The sequence below is a fragment of the Mytilus trossulus genome, unplaced genomic scaffold (genome assembly GCF_036588685.1).
Source record: "Mytilus trossulus isolate FHL-02 unplaced genomic scaffold, PNRI_Mtr1.1.1.hap1 h1tg000406l__unscaffolded, whole genome shotgun sequence".
Taxonomy (NCBI): Eukaryota; Metazoa; Mollusca; class Bivalvia; order Mytilida; family Mytilidae; genus Mytilus; species Mytilus trossulus.
In genome coordinates, this window is record NW_026963350.1 from 1,126,331 (window position 1) to 1,138,225 (window position 11,895).

Below are 11,895 nucleotides of genomic sequence, written 5' to 3' on the forward strand. Positions count from 1 at the left end.
AAAATTCAACATATCAAATGGACCCAATATCCAAATTTTTTTTTTTAAAACTTGACCTGATATCACAAATTTAAACACAAGTTTTAATTCAATATATCCAACAATCCGAAGAATTCAATTTTTCAAGAAGTCAATTTATCTTCAATTTTGGACCCTTTAGACCTGATGGAGCAGTTAATTTGAAAATTGGGTCCAAAAAATCAATGCCTAAATTCACTTTAGATTCAGAATCTTAAGGGACCCCACATATTAAATATTTGTTGGAAATCAAATAACTTGGATCCTTTGGACTTTAATATGGACCAATTTAAAGTGGGGTCCAAATTCTAGATGTGCAGTTAGATCCAGCATTTTTCATAATCCCAAGAATCAAAGACTTTGATTTATCATTTAAACACCATTTCAATAGCCATACCATTTTATTATTGTAAATGCAACTGGAAATTGTATTTTACTTGTACACAAACTGTTTATGACATCCAGGAAATACAAGATTTTCTAATCAACAACATTATGTACATCATGACCAATGCAGCTTTTTACTTATTACTTTAATTTCTAAAAGACTTGCTGTGGTCAATTTGTTTTTTTTTCTACTGTTCTGCTTTTGCTGTTAAAACCATTTGAGATTTGCAACAAACACAAACATTTCATAATAATAAATGATTGCTTTATTAAAAAGGCAACTAAAAATTTAATTTCTACAAAGGATATATACCATAAGAAATACTCATTTAATATCACTTCCAAATCTTCAATAGAAAACATAATCCTAACACATTTTATACCCTTAAAGCAACAATAAATATATTTCTCATTTTTGACTGAAGCATAAAAAATGACACTTATAAGTATTTATTGAGTTTTTACCCATCGAATATGTATCTGGTAAATTTTGTCCTATGCTAGTACTACCCTGATCATATTTCACAAATACTTATAAAAACTCTTTTTACCCTTAGTGATAAAAGGGTTGCATTTTTTCTTCTCTTGTCATATTTATTGACCAATTTATCATTTTGCTCTTGTTGCACACAATGTGAGCCTCAGTGTATTAGTAATAATAAGAAACTGTTATAAACTTTATTGACATGAAAAAAACAAAAAAAATAAGTCTTTTTGATTTCATAGTGAAAAAATAAATATCAAAGTTAAAATAATTAACCTTGAAATTAACATAACATAACATTTTGCTTCATACAAGAAAACTAGATAGTTATACATATTTTAAAGAAAACAGATAACAGATATATAATATAAAATTCATCACAATCACTGAAAACAGATATATATTTGGATGAGACGTTGCTGATACATGTATAAACCTTTGATATAAATTTCATAAATGTGGAAACAAATTGTACCCATAATAGTCCTTACAATACCAGACAATGTTTTCTTTTCCATTCACAAAATCCTAAAGCCTATCTTGGTACTTGCAGGATTAATTTAGATATGGTTAAATATTTTTAGAAAATAAAGTATAAGTTGGTTTCTAAATGAGGTTGGAAGTTCAGATTAAACAAATGTTCCTTTTAAGAATACCAGATTGCTACTCAAGATACAAAACATGTAACATTCACAATGAAACATGGGACATTTATTGTTTCTCACATATCAAAGTTTACAACAACAAAAAAACATCACAACAAATAGTTGATGCCATAATTGATGTTTAAAAACAAGTCAACCGGTTACAATTGGTTAAAAACTTAAAAATTCACAATAAAACAGGTAAGAGAAAAATGAGCATGAGGAACTTTAAAAAACTAAAAAAAATAAAAAAAAAAATTGTAAGGGTTTCACGGAATCTGGTGTCTTGCCTACTTTTGCTGTATATTGCAGACTCAACAAAAGTGAGGACAAAAATCAATAAAAATATTCCTCTTGATACTATCTTTTGATTGTAAGAAGCTTCTGTCCAAGTTTGGTAAAAATCCAGGGAAGTTTTTGAATCTAATAATTGTTTTAAAAACTTTAACTGCAGACTGTATGTAATGTTGACTGGAAGAAAATCTAAGTCCATTTATAAGTAAAATACGAAAAAAAATGATTTTTTTTACAACATTTACTTCTGGATACTATCTTATGATCATAAACAAGCTTCTGTCCAAGTATGGTACAAACCCAGGAGAGTTTAAGAAAGTTGTTAAAATTTTAAAAACTTTAACCACAGAGTGAATGTAATGTTTCCCCGCAGAAAAACTAAGTAAAATACAGAAAAAATGGAATTTCATTTTTACAAAATTAACTTCTGGATACTATCTTATAATCATAAACAAGCTTCTTTCCAAGCTTGGTAGAAATCCAGTTTAGTTTAAGAAAGTTATTAAAATTTCAAAAACTTTAACCACAGAATAAATATTTGTGGACGCCGATGCTTAGTCTCGCTTTTTCGACTAAAGTCGAAGGCTCGACAAAAAGATGTTAAACACAAAACTTATTTGAGAAATAGAATTTACAATGTACTAATTAAATATACAGCAGTGCAATGAGCATATGATATGCCTCTCATTTATAACATTCCATAACGTCTATATGTCATATCAGAAATTGAGAAAAAAAAAGTTAAAAGGAGCTCACTTCAATAGAAATAAGGCAGTCATCAAAGTTCCTTGAAAACTGCTCAAAGCACTCATGAGTTATTGTCCAAAAACAGGAAAATCCCCCTTTTAAAAAAAAAATCAAAATCCCCATAGCTAGGAAAAGAAAATCTAAAATTTCTATTATAAAACAAAAGGTAGCTCATTTCAATACAAATAAATGATTCATTAAAGTTTCATGAAAACAGCTTAAAGCATTAGCCAAAGGCGTGGGAAGAAGAAAATGGATGCAGGGTAAACTCAGTATACAACTTCAATAAAATAATTACTATCACATGCCAGAAAAAAAGCTTCTTTTCATAATTTAGGTTCCCATTTTAACAGTAAACTAAGGAAAAGAACTTTTCCATCCTCAGACTCAATAGCCTGGTATAATATTAACCCCATAACAATGATGATAGTGTTTAGGATCAAACCATAAAATACATCTGTTCCTGTGAATTCCTGGAATTCTAATGATAAATCTTTTTGCTGGAGTATTGGAACAATGATCTAGATTTGATTGAGCTGGTTTATTAAACTGTTCAATTGCATCTACCAATGAAGTCAGATACTGAAAAAAAATTACAACATCTATTAATTTTTTTTGTGTCATTGATTTAACAGTGTCATTTAAAATATATTCAATACATCTCTGAATTCTGGGGAAAAAATAGTATCCAGAATTAGAAGTCTTAATATTTGACCTATTAAACCTATATACATGATTTACATGATATACAACAATTGTTTCTGTGAATCAACATATTTGCTTATATTGTCTGTCCATTCTCTACATTTTCTTATAGTCTGTTCATTCTCTACATTTTCTTCAGTTGTCATTCTGATATTTGATAGCTTATTTCAAATCAATCAAACTACTGACCCTCCTTATATTTTTTGTTAAATCATTGGACAAATAACATAAATTTCAATAATTCTGATATTGTTCATAAATGTATTCTAAAAGTGCTGAGGGTGTTAAAATATTTTGATGTTATTTGTCACTTGTTAGCTTAATATAGTTGACAATCTGTTCAAAGTTTTAATTAGACTTAATGTTCAAAGCACAAAGCCATGTACACTATTTCAACAAGTTAAAAGATCTGATGGCAAACAATTTCAGGTGACTAGTTTTTTGGACTGGTTATATATGTTAATCAATGGGGATATATCAATTAAGGCAAACGACTGTGTAAAGGGATTGACTTGAAATTAACATGAAAACAAGATCTTCAAAAACTTTACTGACTTCTTTTAATGTGCTTCTTCAACAATTCACAATTTTTCACTTCCACCAGATCTTGCAAGTCCACTTGTCAGGTACTTTCATGGTTTGCACCTTACTTCTAGCTCACTTTTCATCATAGAAATTATCTCACTGTAAATAAAAAGTGTGTAATAAATATATAATTTTTCTTCACTATTTCATCTGTGACAGACAAAATATAGGCATATACCACATGATGTGTCTTAACTTCTTCCCAGTACTGTGTGGTGATCATAGCTGAAATCATCCTGCACTCCTGTGAAACTGAAAATTCTTTAAGCTGTCAAGTGAAACTGAAAATTCTTTAAGCCTAGAATAAAGTTGGAATACAGGTGTATTAGTTGCAGAATAACATTTTATATACTCTATATATAATTGATACTAGGATTTGTTCAATGAACATTCATAACTATGTTTAATAAATATGACATTTTTTTTCAGCATATATACTTGACAGCATAATTAACTCACAATTGTGTTCAATTTCACAAAACACTAGTTCATTTTAGTTTAAGGTTTCATCAAATAAATGTCTCTGAATATTGTACAAGTGGTATTTTTGTTGTTGTTGAATTCACCGATATGTCACAGTTTGACGTCGCAAAAATAACATTCTAATGCAATTAGTTTGTAACGATAATTTTCATTGGACGTTGATAAATATTTTGAGGAGTTAGATCCCACGTTCTACCAGTCCGTAACTAAGAAAGCCACCATTTTGAATTCTGGGATATGTAATTTTTCAAAAAATAAACAAGATATTTACATTTTGAGCCTCAAAATCTTCTTTCAGTCTATATTAAAACCATTCTGAAGCGTACGAAAAGTAAAAATATGTTTAGTATTCATGTTTGACACCCAGAGTAAACACATGACGTCACATTGTTTAGATGCTAAAGACAATGCAACAGTTTCGCGGACTTTTTCATTTATGCCATTTTTAAGCCAAAATATTTATCAAATGACAATTATTTTAATATGTGGCATTAGAATGGAGATAACTGTATTGTATTTTAAGCTTGGCCTTCGTAAAACTTGATTTTACTGTCGCAAATATCCGTTTACCTATCTCCGCTCCACGTCGCTAGGTAAACTCAATTTGCGACAGTAAAATCTACTATTACGAAGGCCAAACTTAAAATACAATACAGACATCTCCTAATTTTACGTTGGCAACGTCATTACCTCCCCTGTAACTGTATTGTATGCCCTTAAATACTTTTTGTTCCATCCTATATTTTTAGGCTTCATATTTTATTATTCACTAGCTACATTAATATTGTAGTTAGTTTTGGTTTGTCTGAAAATTCAAATTCAAACTGGTTTTCCAAAAACTAAACTATCTTTATATATATGAATATCATATATATATAAGCATATATATATAACACAAATATCACAAAAGTGGAATGCATGAACCTAAATTAAGGACTTTTGCTATATTGTTTTTTTTGTTGACATTTCATAGGTAATGTCATGAATGTAGGTAATGTAAATGTACATGAATATAACTGTGTTAAAAAACTATAAACTTTCTATCCATTTCATAAAAGTTCTAACTAGAAACTTGAAATTGTAAGTCTACAATGTAGGTGATCAAGTGATCACAGGTACCCCTGGTTGCAAAAACATTCTTACTGTAGTTGCCACAAACCAAAATCACAATTGAGGGTGACATGTATTTCAAGTTTCCTCACTTGTGTTAAATTATAATGAAATTGAAATAGATTTTTTCAAATGGTGCATAATATCAACTAGAAACACAAAATAAATCCAACTTTTCAGGTAAATAAGGGTAATAACTCAAAATTAAACTTGATCTGTCATTAATGAACCAACTTGCACTGTGTTCTTTAACATTGTTTAAGTTAAAAATAGTTGGCAAGAGATTTTTAAAAAACTTCCAACATTGTCCAAGGTGGATAATTATATAAGGGGCATTATTATTTAGTCATAACTCTTGATAACAATAAACATCAAAGTTATCATAATCAAACTTGACCAGTATAATATTATACAAGACAATATGTTCAAATTTTAATAAGATTTGGTGATCATTAATTATTATCATCAGGAAAAACATGCCAAAACCCACCTCTAGTAGTAAACAAGGGACAAAACTCTTGAACAGTATATGTTAAAACCATTAATATCAAAATCAACCTGTACATGTAGGTTATCATGGTTATTAAGGTCCTAGAATGATGTGTTTAAATTTCATCAAATTTGGTCAAGTGATAATTTAATAAACATCATAAAACTAAAATTTTGAATGGTGGACAAACAAATATACTGACAATCATGTGCATCAATAAATGCCCCATCTTTTCAAGATACGAGATATGATTATAATTGCGAGTCAGGAACATTTCAATACTTGCTATCATTTTTAGTAGTAAGATATTTTCTGAAAGGTGCAATAAAAGTCTTTTACAATATATACTTTTTTCAAACCTTTCTGATTTGATCATGCCGTGTTCATAATTTGCATGTGATAAACAGTTCCAAGAATCCAGAGGTTTTCTGATGTTAGCCTTAAGCTTAATGTCTGTGCCTTGCCCAACAAATTTCTCCATGCATTTTCAACATGTTCAACAGTTCCTTAATTTTTCATCAATTAATACATGTCATGCATGTAGTAATTGTATATTCTGTCAATATAAATGAGAAGGTTGACCTGAAATGTATGATTAAAGTTTTTGATTAAAGATTTCTATATATACAAATTATAATTTCTAGATAACTCCTATAAGATGTAGTGGAACTAATGTATGTACACAATGTTTTCATAAAACTTGAATGAGTAAAATTTTTACAAAACAATATCTTCCTTTGAGGTAAAGCTTGAAACAAGTAATTTCAGGTATGCTTTTTTTTTTATTAGGGATGTCTATTAGGCCTAAGGGATGATCAATTTAAACATACTTGGTGTTCATTGGAGGCCATTTTAAAATGGGGGGTATCCACCAATATATATATAATTTTTTATTTTTATTTTCACCATGTTCACTCATGCATGTACATCTTTTATCGTACTTGACACTCTATCATAAAGCAGATTTTAAAGTGGCTTTACTGATTTTCATGTTAGTTTAAGATAAACAGCCTTTTTGTATCTGGGTTTTGTGGAAATAAACTCTCAATAATTTAACTAGAATTTAAAGATCAAATTTTGGAAATCACATCAGATGTAGGATATAAACAACATCAAATCTAAAATACATGATTGTTTGTATTGTAAAAAATCTTTGTTTTATCATATTCAATATATATTGGACATACAAACAACCCTGGTTAAATATTTAAATGTTTTTTTATACATGTATATCTATTCTTTCATTTACTTTGTTTTGTACATAAATCAAGTAACTTAGTTTTTTCCCCTAGAATTGTTTTATATTTGTTATTTCAGGGCCTTTTTGAGTTTTTTTTTTTTACTATGCATGGGTTTTGTTCATTGTTGAAGACAATACATATGTACAGTGTGTCTATGTTGTAATGTTACACTGTTGTTTCAGATAAGAGTGAAGGTTGGTACCTATCAAAACATTCTGACGTTCAATCCAGCTGCATTTATTCACACCTGTCCTATTAGTCAGGAACATGATGTTTAGTGCCAGGTTGCCATTTGTTGATGAGGTTTATAAGTCGTTCTCGTTTTTATATAGATTAGACTGTTGGTTTTTCTATTTGAATGGTTTCCCACTTGTCATTTTTGGGGCCCTTTATAGCTTGCTGTTTGGTAAAAGCCAAGGCTCCATGTTGAAGACTGTACTTTGACCTATAATGATTTACAAATAGTGACTTGGATGGAGAATTGTTTCATTGGCATTCATACATGTCATATAAAATCTTCTTATATATCTCGTGACCCATAGTTATGAACTTATATCATTCACTGAAGTTTTTCATCAGTCAAATGTATGAATGGTGACAGAACTATTTATTCTTCAATGTACATGAGTACTGTGACTTAGTTATATATTTACTCATATCACTCATTTAAAGGTACACAAGATATATAAAACACCTAATACATTATTTTTCTTGACTTAATCAGTAATGAAATACAAATAGTGAAATGATAATTCCTTTTTAGTACCCAATATTATAGGTTCAATTTTGTCAAAATAAGCAACAACAAAAAAATTAATTATGAATTATTCACTTGCAAGTGAATAATTCCATCTCATTGTATTCATATTCATATGAACTTTAATTTAACCCCTTAGCTTGAGATGGATAACACATGAATTGTATGTGTAAAGTTATTTAAAGGAAGAAAATGTCAACATTAAAAGTGAAACTAAGGAAAATCAGTTGATTGACTGATTCGATCCACAAATAAAAATTCTAATACAGGTAAAACCGATGATAAACATACATTTTTTATCTATAATATGCAATTAAATAGACCTAGAATAATTCAACAGCACCTGTTTACCTAATCTATTTATTATTATATATATATATTTATGTTTACATCGCTTATATGGTCATCGGATGGCTATAGAAGTCAAATAGATAAATAATTAGAAGGTGTCTAGACTTAAATACACGTACACGAAATAAAGCTACATATGTTCATGGCTGTGCCTTGTTTATTGTTTTCTTTAGCCTTATAATAGTTTGGATAAATGTTTTACATTGTTATAAATCAAATATGAGAATTTGATTAGAATCGGTGAACATGAATTTGATACATGTAGCTAGTGGCTGTGCCCCTTTATTGTTTTACAAGTCCCTGTCATTTAACATGTAAGTGATGTGTTATATAATAACATGAAACCAGATTTTTTAAATGGTTGTCAAACTGTATATTACAGATCAGATCACAAGTTTTCTCTTTCACATTGCATGAATGTACAAGTTTTTTTTCAAAGCTGAAGGCAACATGTACAGTATATGGTTTAACATCCCCTTCATTTGAAGTCGCGTGGATAGTTGTCTCCTTATTTAAATATGGAAGGAAAGAAATTAAGCATTAAGAATCATGATATTCATTGCAGGATGTAAAAAAAGGGAGAAGATGCAAATATAGCAATCAAAAACAGACAAAACAATTTTAAAGACTTTGCTTATTGTTGAAGGTCGTACAGTGTTAGTGACCTATAGTTGTTAATTTCTGTATCACTTAATGTGGAGAGTTGTCTCATTGGTATGCCATATATTCTCTTTAAATGTATATATTCAAAATATGTTTTCAAAATTACAGCAAAACACATGAAAAATGTGTTCCGATTGGAATAAATGGGATAGAATATTTATTCCTACAGGTATAGATATTATGACATTGTTAAAAACTAAGTTTCCAGTGGAACTTCTGTTTGCTAAACATATATATGTTCAGAGGCGATTTGGGGGGGGGGAGGGGGACCCTTTTTGGGAAAAAATTTGGTTACTTATAAAGGGAATCACTGAAGCGTGACTGGAGCTGGCCCCCTCTTAGGCAGTCAGTGGGCCCCACTTATGAAAGTTTCTAGATCCGCTAGTGATGTTTACACCGGGACCAAATATATACACTAATTTTTAGGATATATGTATCTTGTTGTATTGAACCTCTTTACATGTTCAATTTTTACCTGAGCTCCTATTTTTTCATGGAAAAAAACAAAAAAACTACAAATTTATATTATTTCAGGGGGAATAACTCCAAAACAGGTTTACAGGATTTTCTTCAAATTTCAGTAAAAAATAATACATCTTGTCATACTGCTCCATTTTCCAACTTATTTTTAAACTAGCTTATCATGGTCAGTTAAAAACTGAAAAAAAAAACATTATTTTAGGGGGCAAAACTTCAAAATAGATAACTGATTTTCTATACATTTTTTTTCTTCTTCTCCACTAGCTAGTAGCTATATATATGAAACCCCGTATTACTCCTGTACTTGTATTTCTTGTAAAAGTTTCATACCTATAAATGTGGAATTTATCTTCAGAATAGGATATATTAAAAAAAATTGTAAAACCTACAATGCGTTCCAATGATAATGGCGGCGCCTCTTCATCAACATCGTGGTAAGTTCCGAATGGAAATGAGTATTTTCCGATTATTTTTTTTACAAGTGTGGACACATATCGGTGTGGATAGTAAAGTAGGTCCGAGAACACAATTAATTCGTAGTGCATTTCTTTTAGAACATAAATAAAAATTAAAAAAATCCCACCTGCGCTTTCTCAATGAAATTTTTACAGTGTGTTGTACTACTTTTGGGACAAATTATATCAAAATTATAGAAAACTTCATCGCCTCAAACTCAAAATATGGACAATTTTGTGTTTAGGGTGTCTTGAAATCTTTTGACAGCTTCCGAAGTGCTAATTTTTAACCTTTTTCAGCTGGACCGAATCACTACTTTCCTGTAAAATTCTGGACCCAATTTTTTTTACTGTGTAATTTCACCCCCCTACTTACAATTTGAGGCATTAAACATGGAGAAATAAATTTGGAAGGGGTATAAAAATTATTGGCAAGTAACCCACTGTTAACACTAGGGACTATATTCGTGAACAACGAAAATCAAGGGACGACAATTGTGGTCTCGGACCTAATAGGATAGAAAGAGTTGACAAATCTTAAAAAAACTTGGTATGACCAAAGCTTAATTAATTATAACACTGCTTGCAAAGTTTCATAACAATAGGATATATATTATAGACAATATGTTAAATTCAATACTCATCTTTGCGTGTTAAATTTTTACGTTAAAATTGAATAATTTCAACTATCAACATTATGGGCTTTGAAAATTAAAATATTGCAAAAAAATACTTTTTAAATGCCCTAATATATCATTTATTATGTACTTAAATCAATAGAGTACTCATTTGATTTATCAGACTTAGCATAATTATTCAAAAGTGAAATTTATATCAGCCTGGGCCTAAAAATTGAGGTTTTTCAATGAAAGGGGGCCTTACATGAAGATGTAATATTTTCCAGCAATTTTAAATTTGTGAAGCTTTTTGGTTATGAATAATCCTTACATATGTATTGAATGTACTTAAAATGGAAAGAAAAGTCACAAATAACATATCATATTAGTTTAAAAGGGTCTTAAGCCAAGTAAGACTGGAAAAAAATAAGGGTCAATTTAGGCCGTGCCACATATTTACATTTAAAAATGCATATTGAGGCTATAAGAAATAAAAAATTGTGTCTTTTTTATCATTTCTAGACTCATGTGACATGATACAACAAATCTGAGCACAAAAAGGCTCTTGCAATTAACTTTTCTTACAGAGAGTATGGTCTGATACAAAGATTTTTGCCTTTTTAATGAAATACTTGAATGCAATTTTAGTCTCAACAGGCTTATATTTAAACCACTTGCTATCCTACAGAAGAAAAATAAGATATTATGTGAGATGGAACAGGTACAATAGACATTGTAAAGTGCTTTGGATACAAATTTAGTGAGGTCTTAATTGTGGACTTCAAATTTTATGTACCAAGAACCCCACTTTTGACTTCATCCAAACAGGGCGTTAGACAAGGGTCATTTATACAACACATTTTGTACATATTGTCTGAGATAATCTTCTTTTCTGTAGATTCTGAGTTCATAAACAAGTAAAAGAACTAGATAAAGGCATAGAAACACAAGTATTGACACATGAAAACCTGTCAGATAGAAAGTCAGGATGCCATGTATGCATCAATATTGAAAAAGCCTTAAAATGCCTATTTTGACCATAAAATGCCAAAATTGGTCATTTTTGCAGAAATTCTATAAAATAAAAGTTTAAATCCTTTAGTTTCATGCTATTTGACAAATTGACACCACCAAATCATTTAGGGAAGTTGCCAAATTACAGATTCTATTTTTACAGACTTCACCTCTTAGGTCCGAGAACACAATTAATTCGTAGTGCATTTCTTTTAGAACATAAATAAAAATTAAAAAAATCCCACCTGCGCTTTCTCAATGAAATTTTTACAGTGTGTTGTACTACTTTTGGGACAAATTATATCAAAATTATAGAAAACTTCATCGCCTCAAACTCAAAATATGGACAATTTTGTGTTTAGGGTGTCTT

General features: G+C 29.7%; 1 long non-coding RNA gene across 3 annotated transcripts; it reads right to left on the bottom strand.

Annotated features, from left to right (window-relative positions):
* Positions 1 to 1,025: 1,025 nt before the first annotated feature.
* On the bottom strand, positions 1,026 to 9,883 carry LOC134702142 (uncharacterized). Of its 3 annotated transcripts, none has more exons than XR_010104343.1 (5): positions 9,829 to 9,883; positions 6,307 to 6,529; positions 4,043 to 4,162; positions 3,835 to 3,963; positions 1,026 to 3,156 (listed from the first exon to the last, which is right to left on the bottom strand). It is a non-coding gene; the product is annotated as an uncharacterized LOC134702142 (long non-coding RNA). The 3 variants fall into 3 exon arrangements; XR_010104344.1 differs by having other exon boundaries at positions 6,296 to 6,529; positions 9,770 to 9,869; XR_010104342.1 differs by having other exon boundaries at positions 9,770 to 9,868.
* Between the last annotated feature and the right edge of the window lie 2,012 nt (positions 9,884 to 11,895).